Source organism: Natrix helvetica, assembly GCF_964273705.1.
Source record: "Natrix helvetica genome assembly, chromosome: 2".
NCBI lineage: Eukaryota > Metazoa > Chordata > Lepidosauria > Squamata > Natricidae > Natrix > Natrix helvetica.
In genome coordinates, this window is record NC_138552.1 from 265111591 (window position 1) to 265125181 (window position 13591).

At 37.6% G+C, this 13591-nt stretch overlaps 2 long non-coding RNA genes across 2 annotated transcripts; both read left to right on the forward strand.

Annotated features, from left to right (window-relative positions):
- Positions 1-490: 490 nt before the first annotated feature.
- LOC309388319 lies at positions 491-1901 on the forward strand. Its single transcript, XR_014174752.1, has 3 exons — positions 491-643; positions 1063-1177; positions 1752-1901. It is a non-coding gene; the product is annotated as an uncharacterized lncRNA (long non-coding RNA).
- An 8291-nt stretch (positions 1902-10192) lies between these two features.
- LOC309387495 lies at positions 10193-13156 on the forward strand. Its single transcript, XR_014174597.1, has 3 exons — positions 10193-10417; positions 10894-11020; positions 13008-13156. It is a non-coding gene; the product is annotated as an uncharacterized lncRNA (long non-coding RNA).
- The last annotated feature ends 435 nt before the right edge of the window (positions 13157-13591 follow it).

Consider the following 13591-nt stretch of genomic DNA (forward strand, 5'->3'; position numbering starts at 1 on the left):
AGAGCAATTGGTGTAATTTATAAACACAACTGAGAGCAATTCTGGCTATATTTAAAAGGACAATTGTTTAAGACTTTGAAAAGAAGCACCTGTATTTTATGCACATCATTTATAACACACACACACACACACACACACACACGACAAAAGTGTTGATTTCTTTCCTTTATACCTTGCAGTCAGTTTTCAACAAACTCAATCCATAAATTTCCAGGAAATGCAGAAAGGTAATCAGACAATCTTTATCCAGGATACATAAAAGCTAGAGGGTGGCTACTATTGGGTAAAAGATAAATTTGGTTATTAGACCACTCTTTTTTTTACAGCAGAAATAAGCCAATAAGCATCTCCAGTCATGGAAACTAGCCATTTAAGGAAAATACAACCTCTTCCAATTAACATTGAGATACAGAGAAAGACCAACCAATCCAATTGTTCCTCTGTCTTGCTGTCATTAATATTTGCATTTGTAATGATATGCACATCCCATCATGATGATTTAAAAGATGGAATGGAACAGACCTTCTAAGCTTCTTTTGGTGACTGAACTAGAGAAGAATAACCAGCTGCCTTGAACTTGCCATAACCATGAAGTTTTGGTGTGTTCTTCTTTTCCTCACCTTTGCAATTCTTTCTGATCTGGGTAAGTCAATTCTGGTGAAACCTTTATACTAACCTTTATGATGAAGCACCACACACTTCAGAAAAAAAACATGTATTTAATCCAAACTGAACCTACCAAACTGAACAAGAAGTCAGATACTGTATTTTGCATACTTGATTCAATATTCTAGGGTTGATTTTATAAATGGTTTTGACGTCCTATTTTTTGGAAACTTTCTGTAACCTTTTCAAAACTGGGATGTAATACTCAAATTCTTTAACTTGAATTTCACCTTTAAAAAATCTATATATCTTCCAATTTTTTCCCCTAAGGAGCTCTTTTTTATAAGTGTTCTTCCTATAACAATACATGTTAGTTATTATACTTTTCCTGGGAATACAGATCTACAAATTCTTAAAAACATGTGTTTTGATGTTTGATTTCTCTTTTTCTTCCAGGAGAAGCCGACAGCATAAAAGAATGCATTACAAAGAAAGGTTTTTGCCACCCTAAATGTTCTGGCAATTACAAGAAGATAGGAAATTGTAAAAGTGACATGCCTTGCTGCTTAATGTAAGATGCAGAAATTGAAATATTCATAGCAATTATTTTATTGTATGAAGTCTTTAAGTGTCAAGCAGATAAGCATTGCCTTCCATGAAAATTTGAAACCTGTCAAATCAGAAGTCAAACTTTCAAATGCTCAAATTATCTCACTGGGATTTCACTTTCAAATAGCTAGGTATACATTTATCTGTGAAATATTTTCAGATTTTGTTGGCATTAGTTAACAGAAATTAGAAGAGAAGGAAGCATTTGGAGGAAGGAAAAAAATGATGAGGACATAGACTTCCATTACATTAATACTGGAAGCAAAATGGTCTATGGAGACTCATGGATTTAAAACTGTGGGTGGAAAGGAGGGACAATGTGCCATAATATTAACCAGAGGAACCTACAAAATAAACCAACATGATAAATAAGAGTTATTAGATCTATTCATATCCTCCTCTCTTTCCAAGTAGAAACCATGTACAGAGGTTGCACTGAATGATATTTTGTGGGTTACTATCTGCAGAAAGATAAAAAATAATTGAATGATTATACTAATATACTAATATATTTCAAATTATTTCCAAACATTTAGGAAGGGCGATGGAAAACTATCTGATAAAGACATGAAAAAACTATTTTCTTCTATATGAATGCCTCATGGAATCTGGACTATAAAAGCTTTAAAAACATAAGAAATATCCTTGCTGATTTGAATACTTTCAAACAATTATTCTTATTAAAATAATCTGGATTTAAAATGATTGTATGTGGTCTTTTGTGTCTGAACATCATTGGAAGATATTCTTGGAATATTGAGCAAAATCCAATATTTGTCCAAAGGGTAAAGCCCTGAAAGATGTTAATTAATGATAATCATGGTTTATACAATGACTCATAATTGTGGTCAAAATCATTCTGGTTAGATATGATCTGAGTAGCACCAGCTTCCTTATTGTGGTTTTCCAAGTTGCTGCTGAACAGCACAATGACTTCAACTCTATAGGTGAACATAGCACAATAAACTGGCACAGATATACAATATGTGTTACCCCTTTCTCAAAGGTGCAAAAATAGAGAATTAATAATCAATCAATCTAAATTATTCAAATCACTTTGACTAACAATGTGCAAGACATGCTTATCATCAACATAACTACTAATTAACTTAGAGATTTAAAGCAAGGAAAGTAGTTAATAGGCTAATACAGAAAGAGAGGGGTGAAGGAAAAAGGAGGGAGGGAGGGGGGAAGGAAGGAAGGAAGGAAGGAAGGAAGGAAGGAAGGAAGGAAGGAAGGAAGGAAGGAAGGTAAGTAGGTAGGTAGGTAGGTAGGTAGGTAGATTGGTTGGTTTCCAATGCTCTCTTCCAGCTTCCCATTAAGAAGGTCAATGGGAAAGCTGGCAGGACATCAGGAATTGCTCCTTCTCCTTGTGCATTATACCACAACAATTTTTCAATCTAGAAATCTCCAACTGGATATCTTAAAGAATGTATTTTAAAAAATCTGGGACACATTACTGCTGTGGAAATGAAATTTCCATGAAGTTAATCATTTTTTTCAAAGGAAAAAGCTTTTGTTTTGATCTTTTTTTTACAACCCCCCCCCCCAAAAAAAAACCTTGATAGGTGGAAACCAGAAGGAATTACAGGTTGCAATTAAAGGGGAACACTTAAAATTAACTTACTGATAAAACTGAAGCACAATACTTTAACATTTAGACATACTGACATATGGTTTTGAATAATGGTCCCAAAGTGTCTGATTCTAAATAAACAGTGTTTTAAAATCCTATGAAAGAGGAGCATGGTTTTTCTGGACAAGATTGAGACTGATCTGAAAGTTGATTTCAAAATGATAGGGGAGAAGAATGATAAAGAGAAAGATGTTATGGTGGACATACAAAAGAAGCCACCCAATGCACCTTTACTCATTTTTCTAAGAATTTACCTAACATAATACATTTGGTCATCCTAATTCTGAAATGCATTTGCTATATATATACACTTTACTTTACTTTACTTTACTTTTATTCATATTTCTAGATCGCCCCCTCTCCCAAAAGGGACTCGGGGCGGTGTACAGTCGATGGAATACATAAAAAGAATACATAAATAAACAAATACTTAAATATTTAAATACTTAAATAATTAAATGCTTACATGGAGGAGGTTATAAAAACTGTACATTAAGTAAAGCATTTAAAATACAATATTTAAAAAATGACCCCTAAAAATACCCCAAAGAATTAAATTTAAAATAGTTCCCCAGAAATTCCAATTAAAAATATCTGCCAGGAGGTAAAAATAAAACTATGAGTGTGCCAAGCCGGCTAATCGAAACAGGTGAGTCTTTAGTTTTTGTCGGAAGGAGCGGAAGTCGGTGGTAGTTCTGATGCATACACACACACACACACACACACACACACACAGAGAGAGAGAGAGAGAGAGAGAGAAAGAGATAAGATGATGATAGATAGATAGATAGATAGATAGATAGATAGATGATAGATAGATAGATAGATAGATAGATAGATAGATAGATAGATAGATAGATAGATGATAGATAGAGCATTTTTCCAATGTGTAGAAATCTTAGGAGCATTTGTTCACTATATCCTAAAAAATACTAATGTTGGTGTATTGATCTCAACTTTTAGAGGAAGCATTATATGGTATTCCATCTCAAATCCTTTAATGGAACATTAAAATCAAAGTTATTGGGTGAGATCAGAAGAGCAATGCCCAGACTGGTCATGTTCTTTTCTGGTTCACCTGGTCTTAAAATAAGATTTCAACAAACAAAAACAAGCGTGGGATGTTTGCATAGTTCAGTATTAATGTATTTTCTAATAATAACAAACAACTTCCAATCTTTTAGGCCTGATCTGAAGCACCATCATCATTTACCTGAATGCCTTGAAGGCATGGCAGGAGGCAAAATAACAGAAACAGTTTATGATTTCTATGCATTTACCATCTCTCCAAAAATATTGCAAACATTTAATGGCAGTACATTTTATGTTTGTAAGACTTTGAAGGAAGTTTTTGTCCAAATCACCATAATCAGACTCGTTCCCAAAATGAAAAACAGAAGGTCTAATAAACAGTAAAAATACAACATAGACTGTTTGTATTGTTGTGTTTTTGAGTTAATTTGATTGTATCTGCTTTCACTGCTCAGTCTGATGCTAAAAAGGATGATGGTTTTATTCCGCTGATGGTAAACCTGAGTAACTTTGTCAAAGAAGATCAATGCTCTTTTATCAACTGTCCTGGAAAGAAGTAAATCCATGAACATGAATTGCATGAAATTCATAAACATATATAGTTCACAAGTTCTCAGTGCCCTAGATAGATCACAAGAAGATTTCTTTTTGAAAGGGAGGGCTGAATATAATGACTGTGCAATGAATTCTAAACTCACTTCAGACAACCAGATCTTCAGCTTTAAAAGGAGCAATCAGTCCCTGAGCCACTCTGGAGGTTGGGGTCCTGACTCTTTCCAGTTCTGCTGAATGAATCAGGAGAAAACAGGGTGATAACTTTTTTGCCACCTGTCAATGGAAATTATGATAATAAACCCATGACCACCACTTTTTTGTTGTTCATTAGAATGGAATGGAATTGCAAATTGTTAAAAATTATTGCAACCCTTTAACAGCTATGCTCCTTTTATGTTTAAAAAAAACATGATCATTTACTTTTTAGTTGAATATAAGGAAGACTCTGTTGAAATGAGGGATAACTCGTTGTGAACAAATAAATTGACTGGCAGAATTTAAAGTTGAGGAACTTTATTAAGCATATTCTTTAAGGCAACAAAGTAGACAAGAAAATCAGAATGCTACTTTATATCTCAGAATGGGAGCTGAGGAGAATAAAACCACCCTGCAGCTTAATTATGAATTCTCCTTCAAGTTCATTCCTCTATTCATTTGACTCAGTGACTGTTGATTCCTATGGCTATTTTGTATTGGTGGGCCCTGATCTTTGAATCAGCAAACTTGGAAGCCCTTGACATTGCCAGGGTCAAAGGCAACTTAACCCAATTCCTTCTTTAGCTGCAGATACTGTGTATGTGATTGTCAAGAAATGCTGTAATGGCTCATTTGGAAAATCATAGAAAGTACCATGGAATTCCAGCATTTTCTTTCCTTCACAAGGCAACATCTTGCCTTCCTAGGACCTTATTTGTCTGAGAAGACAGTGATCCCATGCACAATGTTCCCATTGTTTTCAGACTAGTGCACTCCATATACTTTTTCTTCATTCAAAAATCATTACCTCTTATCAGCTGCTTCAGGAGAAGTCTTCCTCATAATTGTTCAGTGAGTCATAATTTATACTAGAGAATGGGATGAAAGGCTCCTCTAATCCTGAGGACAATTAGGGACCAAGCGAATGTTTTGAGATATATGAGCTGTGCAATGGGTGGGAACAATTACTCTTCCCCTAACCACTCATGTTCAGAAGCCTGTGTACCTACTTGCTCCATTTAGCTTTTATGATGAACCACTCTGATTTGGGCTATTAGACAAACAGATCACCCAGGAGATGATAAGCTTTTTGGATGCTGGCTGCAATTATACAGCCAACATGACTACAATATGTTTTCTTCCTCTAGCTGACTAATAGAAAAGTGTAAGAAGGCTCTAAGTATTTTACTCCAATATCAGAGGTGGGTTGCTGCTGGCTCGGCCCAGATCAGGCAAACTAGGAGTAGCGGCAGCAGGAGGCTCTGCCTACCCACCCGGATGCTTCTGCCCATATGTGGGAGTGTGCCAGAACTGGTAGTAAAAAAAATTGACAACCCACCACTGTCCAATATGCTTCAAATGCTGAACAAAAGAGGATTTTGGTCCTAACAATTCTAGACTATAAGAAAATAAAATAAATTGCCCACCTTCCACTCTCCTCTATCCCATATAATGTATTTATGTGCTGTTGTCCAACTTGCCACAAATATGTGTAATATGTCCAAGAGACAATTTGGAAATGCACCAAGCCTTAATTTCTGCATAAAATTTATGAGGACCTTGATATCAGTGAGGGGCAACCAAGAGCAGCCGATCTGGGATTGTAAACCACAGTTGCCTGTTAAATCAGTTACTGGAATGGAGGTGAATCACCATTGCATAAGATGCCTCCTTTAGCATATCTAGAAATGATATGCTAAAGGAGATGTTCTTGGAGCAATAGAAAATCCTTCAATCCTCCTACTCCTCATAATAAAAAAGCAAAAGCAAAGAAACAGCTGACCCCCTTTGCCCCTTCACACGCAGCACTCAGCAAACCAGCTGGTCTTTTTCAGAAGAGAAGGGGAAACAGAAAACATGCTAATTTCACCATTCTTCCTTTCTTAACATTTCTGTGGATTAATACATCTGGAATAATCTCTAAATCCCTAAAGCAGGGGTGGCGAACAAGTTCGACAAAAAGAGCCAAAATTTTAAACTGTGAGAGTCAGAGAGCCACACCACGCAGTGACCTGCCAAAACAGACCCGGAAGCAATGTTCCCTCTATTTTTTTTCCGATGTGAGCAGAAAAGTATAGTGTTTGAGCGGCACATTTTCATGCCTGAGCACCCGCATTTTTTTCACAGATGTCACCTAAGACAACAACGAAATCAGTATTATTTGAAACTCAAAGTTATGTTTCTTCAAGGTACCCGCTTAATTCAAAGTGTTATATAATATCAGTATCACTTAACAACGCTCCTGCTTAGCAACCAAAATGTTGGCTCAGAAACTCTGGCATTTGAAGCACGCAACTCTTAAAGCTGTCAAGTTACAAGACCATTGCAACCCTAACCCTTTAGGGAAAAAAACCCCCAGGGGTCTTCAAACCTGACAGCTTTAATACTTGTGGACTTCAACTCCCAGAATTCCTCCTCCAGTCATGTTGCAGCGACGTCATCTGCGTGGATCTGCTCCATCTTTGCTTTCATTGTGGGCAGGGCTTCTGCTGAAGATGCCGACGAGTACGAGTTGCCACCAGAATAACTGCTGCTACCTCCTCCTCCTCCTCCTCCAACAGAATCACCAGATATGCTCCTGAGCTCAGCGCTGGGTTACCTCTGTCCCCTCCCCCTCCTCCGTGCTTTTGAGGAGCCATGAGGCTTTTTTTCCCCTGCTCCCCCCCGCCTTCCTACTGGCTCCTGCAGCCTCATGGCTCCTCAAAAGCACGGCGGAGGAGGAGGAAGGGGCAGGGGTAACCCAGCGCTGACTGAGCGCAGCTGCTCCGAGCGGAGGGGAGGCGCCGCTGCCACGTGCGGAGATGCCGGCTGGAGCTTTGGCGGCTTCATCTCAGCCGCAGCGCCGGGCGGCAAATCCGGCAGTGCTGCCTGTTAGAGGAGGATGAGGAGGAGGTGGCAGCAGTTCTTCCGGTGGCGGTGGGGGCTTTGGGGCTTCACAACTAGCCTCAGTCGCCCTGTGCTCCTCAAAGCAAGTCTGGGGAAGTCCTTTGCAGGCGGCCCATTCTAACTGCCTGCAAAGGACCTCCCCAGCTTCCGAAAGGGAGCGCGCGATCCGAGCCACAGTATACTAAATAATGATAAGAGGCAAAGAGCCTCATTTATTTTGGCCGGGAGCCGCATGCGGCTCGCGAGCCGAGTGTTCGCCACCCCTGCCCTAAAGGAAACAAATCAATTGTTTGTGTATTTTAAAAGCTAATCTGTTGATGGGTTTAAGGAAAAACACAATTATTTTGAAGAGTGCTCAGTAAAGAAAAATAAGCAACTATGCTTATTAAACTGCTGTGAGTTCCCAGAAAATGTTTCCAGTATCCTAATGAATAATGTCTATTTAAGGAACTTAGAGACCAATATTACCCACCAGTTTTCAAGGGTTCACCAATTTCTAATGTAATTCCATTACTTAATTTGGAATTATTAGGAAATAATGGTCTTACAGTAACAGTCTATGATAGACTAGGACAGTGATGGTTAACCTTTTTGGCACCGAGTAGAGCGTGCACGGCACGTAATGTGGGTATGCGCATGACAGAGCACCGGAACCCAGAAGCAAACAGCTGGCTAATACGCATGCATGCAGTGGCCACCTGCTCTTTCAGGTTCCATTATGCTCATGAGTGCCGGCCAGCTGCTCTCTTCTGGGTTCTGGTGCACACATGTACACTGGTCATCTGGTCTTCACATGAAGAGAATCCAGAAGAGAGCACCTGTTTGGTGCACATGCACAAGACAGAACCAGGAAGAGCAGCTGGTGACGATGCATGTGCCCACAGAGAGGGCTCTGTATGCCACCTCTGGCACATGTGTGGCACTAGGATTTGAGAGAAGCGAGGCGGGGGAACTGTGAATGTGATTGTTATGAGTGTGTTTTGTGGGTGGGGAGATGGGCCCTCTAGGCCTCCATTTTCTTCAGCAAAGTCCTCTTCAGACAATTTGCCGATGAGAACAGAGGCCCAGCCGGCTGCCTGCATCCCTCTGGGCCTCTGTTCTCATCAGCAAAGGGTGTGAGGAGGCCTTTGAGAAAGAGAACGGAGGCCGGAGCAACGGGCGCACCTCTCCCATCTTCCATTCTCAATGGCAAAGGATTTTTGCAAATTTGCAAAAGCCTTTGCAAATGGAAGGAAGGCTTTGGTGCTTCAGGCCTTCCCTCCATTTGCAAAGACTTTTGCTCCAGGCCTCCAATTGCAGAGAACAGAGGCCTAAAGCAACTCAGGGCAAGATCAGTAGCATGAGCTCTCACGCTACTGATCCCATGTGATCTTGCAATACTTCAGGCCTCCTGTTTCTACAAATGCACTGAAGGCTTGAAGCGCAAAGAGGCCAAGAAACGGAAGATTCCCTGGATCTTTGCAAGGAGAGTATCCAAAGGCCTAGTGACTATAGAGACCTGGCAGGGAATGGTGGAGAATAGGCAGGGTGAATGTTGCAGAGCCTCTGCGGTCATTTGTAAGTGTGAACAACTACCATGATGCTGCAACATTTGTAATTTCAGGACTGTGTCATAAGTACTTGGGTGGAGTTTACAATACAATACAATAGTAGAGTTGGAAGGGACCTTGGAGGTCTTCTAGTCCAACCCCCTGCCTAGGCAGGAAACCCTATACCATTTCAGACAAATGGCTATCCAGCATCTTCTTAAAGACTTCCAGTGTTTGGGCATTCACAACTTCTGGAAGCAAGCTGTTCCACTGATTAATTGTTCTAACTGTCAGGAAATTTCTCCTCAGTTCTAAGTTGCTTCTCTCCTTGATTAGTTTCCACCCATTGCTTCTTGTTCTACCCTCAGGTGCCTTGGAGAATAGTTAGGCCATAACTTTTGAATGGACAGGAATGCGGTGCTGTACTGTGCCAAGGAAAGAGACATCTTTGGTACAACACAAACCATCTTACTATCTTTCACCTTCCATAATGAAAAAAGAATTAATTAAGCCATGTTCCTCATACAAAAGAGGGGAGGGAAGGAAAGAGAATTCATGGTGGTTTTAGAACCAAAAAGTAACGGATGAGAGGTGGTCAAATTAATTTTATCTCCCCTTGCCTAGGATACCACATACAAGAGAACAATTAGAGTAATTTTCAAACACAACTGTGAGCAATTCTGGATGTATTTAAAAAATAATTGTTTGAGACTGTGAAATGAAGCATCAATATTTTATGCACATCAATAAAAAAGAAGCCAATGGGATAAAAGTGTTGATTTCTTTCCTCTTTGTACCGCAGTCAGTTTCAACATTCTGTTTTCCAGAAATCTTATTAATAAACTAAAGAAAGGAAATACTCTTCAGTGGAAATTCCCTTACAATGGATACCATAATCCAATTTGGAAATATTCTGGTCATGATAGGTATCCTGGTCAGAAAGGTAATCAGACAATCTTTAACCATGATAACTAACAGCTGGATTATGGCTATTATGGGGGGGGGGGGGAGATTTACTTGGCTATTAAACCACTCTTTTTTTTTTAACAGCAGAAATAAGCCAATAACCATCTCCAGTCATGGAAACTGACCATTTAAGGAAAATACCACCTCTTCCAATTAACATAAAGATACAGAGAAAGAAACAACCAATCCAATTGTTCCTCTGGCTTCATCTCATTAATATTTACATTTGTAATTAAAGGTACATCCCATGATGATGATTTAAAAGGCAGAATGGAACAGACCTTCTAGGCTACTTTTGGTGACTGGACTAGAGAAGACTTAAGCAGTTGCTTTGAACTCGCCATAACTATGAAGCCTTGGTGTGTCCTCCTTTTCTTCACCTTTTTGATTCTTTCTGATCTGGGTAAGTCAATTGCGATGAAACTTTTATACTATCATTAATGTTGAAGCATCAGGCACTTCAGAAATAAACGTTTATTTAATCCAAATAGACCTACCAAACTAAACAAGAAATTAGATACTTTATTTTGCATGCTTTATTCAATACTCTAGGGTTGGTTTTATAAACTGCTTTAACCTACTATATTCTTGGAAGTTTTCTGTATATTTTTCCAAGACTGGGAACCGATACTCAAATGTTTTAACCAGAAAGTAAATAAATAACCAACTTCTTAAACATCATGTAAAGAATCTAAGATTCTAGTTAAAATATTGTCTGGAAAAATTATATATTCTATTTTTTATTTTTTAATAAGGAGTTATTTTCTATAAGTGTTCTTCCTAAAACAATACTATTTAGTAACTACACTTTTCCTAGGAATTCAGATCTACAAACTTTGAAAAGGGTATGATTAGCTTATCTTTCTCTTCCTTCTCCAGGGGAAGCAGACATGATAAAGGAATCGAGATCATGCATTAAAGCTAAAGGAACTTGCAGAAAGGGATCGTGTAATGGCTCTGAAAAGAAGATAGGACTTTGTCACGTCAATGAGCCTTGCTGCAAAGGGTAAGATGCAGAAACTGAAATATTCATAGCATTTATTTCATTTTGTCTCATAATTAGAATCAGACAAATTTTTCCATGTTATGTCCATGCCAGTTCTCCTCATAAACATATACCTCTTTAGTGTCAAACTCATGTGGCTAAAATGAGTGGCTAAAATAATCTCCACTTTCTTGGAGCAGCTTCCACAAAGTCCTTATAACAGAAGCATATATCGGACTACACTAAGCAAGCCTTTGTGTGTCCACCAGATGAGCATTGCCTTCCATGCAAATTTAAATCCAGTTGCAACAGACATTGAACTTGCGAAGGCCTCTTCAAGGTATATAACTTCACTGAATGAGTGGGTGCCTCTTTTACTGGGATGTCACAAGTGTGATTTTGGGTAACTCTTTTCCACCACCCACCTCCACCTCCCATTTTATTTATATGACATAAAAATTCAATTTCCATCAAACAATGTGTGATCTGGGTACAATTGTTTTTAAGAAGTCATAATCAAAATGTTTGCAATAGTATTCATCACAGTAGCATTGATAATATAATAACAATAATATTTAACATTATCTACTTTAACAACTCTCCATTTTAACATTTCCTCTTTATATGTCTCCCCATTTCTAATTTGTTTCTGTTATCTAACCATTGATAAAATAAGTCCCATATTAAAAAAAAATCAGTTTCGTCTTTATCCTTAATAGTAAGTGTTAGTCTATCCATTTCTGCACATTCTAATATTTTCTTAATTACACTCTAATCTGTCAGGATCTCACCATTCCTCCATTGTTGTGTAAATACAATTCTGGCTGCAGTTAAAACACGTAAAACCAAATATATAGTCCTTTGATCTTATTTTTCTGGTTAAATGCCCAATAGAAATGCTGCTTTATCATTTTTTCCAACCAAGTATGTATTTTCATTCAATATTTTTTTAGTTTTTGGGCATATATTTTGGGCACATATGATAGCATGAATCAGGTGTTTGATTGCACTTCCATCATTTAGCAGATCTATCTTTATACATTTTGACAGTTTTGCCAGTGCCATCTATAAAACATTATATACAAATTTTCTTTATATGTAATTGACATAGTCAATTTAGCATTTCTATCCCATAGTTTTTGCCATTTATCTAATTCTATTGCATATCCAAAAAATTTTAGCCCAAACAATCATTGTCACCTTTACCAACTCACTTTCAAGTTTAATAGCTAAAAAATAACAATATATTTTCTTTATCAATTTCTCGTCTGTTAATATCTGGGCAACTCTTAACAGGGTGACAATATGCCCAGGATTTTTAGACTTGGGACTAATTATCCTTATACTCCCCATTATAATGTACTTTACCTTTTGACTCTAGAGATGAATATCACTGAGAACCAAACAAACACACACACACATAGACAGACAGACAGACAGACAGACAGACAGACACACACACACACACACAGATATACAACATACACCAATTTCTCACCCCATGAGAAATTGCCTCTGAAAGGAAGCACTGTGACAATGGTTTGAGTGTACTTGAAACATTGATGAATAGAAAAGAAATCTGAAATATTTTCAGATATTGCTGGCATGATTTAATAGGAATTATACTATTAGAAAAGAAGAATGCATTTGGAGGAAGAAGAAAAATGATGAGAATATGGACTTCCTTTCCATTAACACTGGAAGCAAAATGGTCTATGGAGACCCATAGCCTCTTTATTACCCATATAAAACTATGAGTGGAACAGAGGGACAATGTGCCATAATATTTAACATGTGAACTTGAGGCTGCAGAAAAAGGAATAAGGTGACTTCATGAACCAACCCTGATGGATTAGGAGTTTTTAGATCCATTCATAGAAACAATGTAAAAAGGTTGTAGTGTATGATATTTTGTAGTTATATCTGCAGGGGAAAAAAACCAAAAAATATTTGAATGATTGCATCATATCAATATATTTTAAATTATTTCCAACCATTTTTCCAACAGCTAAGGGAAAGGCTTCTGATCAAGACATGGAAAAGCCATTAATCTTCTACATGAATGTCTGATGGAATCTGGATTAGAGAAGCTTTAAAAAACATGAGAATAATCCTTGCTGCTTTGAATTCTTTCAAACAATGATTTCATTAAAATTATCTAGTTTTACAAATGATTGTGTGTGCTCCTCTGTGTCTGAAAGTCATTGAAAGACATTCTTGGAATATTATAATAACATAGTTCAATTTATCTCCAAATCCCAATTGTCAATTATTCTAATCAATGATAATCATGAAACACTCATGGTTTACACAATGACTCACAATTCTTTCTTGCAGATTTGGAAGTTGCTGCTGAACAGCACAATGACTTCAACTTTATAGGTGAACCAATAAACTGAGCCCTTCCTAGCACTAACATATAGTATGCATTACACATTTTGAAAGGAAAAAATGGAACTAGAATTAATAACCAATAAATCTAGATTATTAAAATATGTTAGGCTAGCAATCCAAAAGACTTTTCAATATAATTAATAATTTAGAGATTTTAAGCAGCTAAAACAGTTAGGCTAATAGCAATAGCATTTAGAA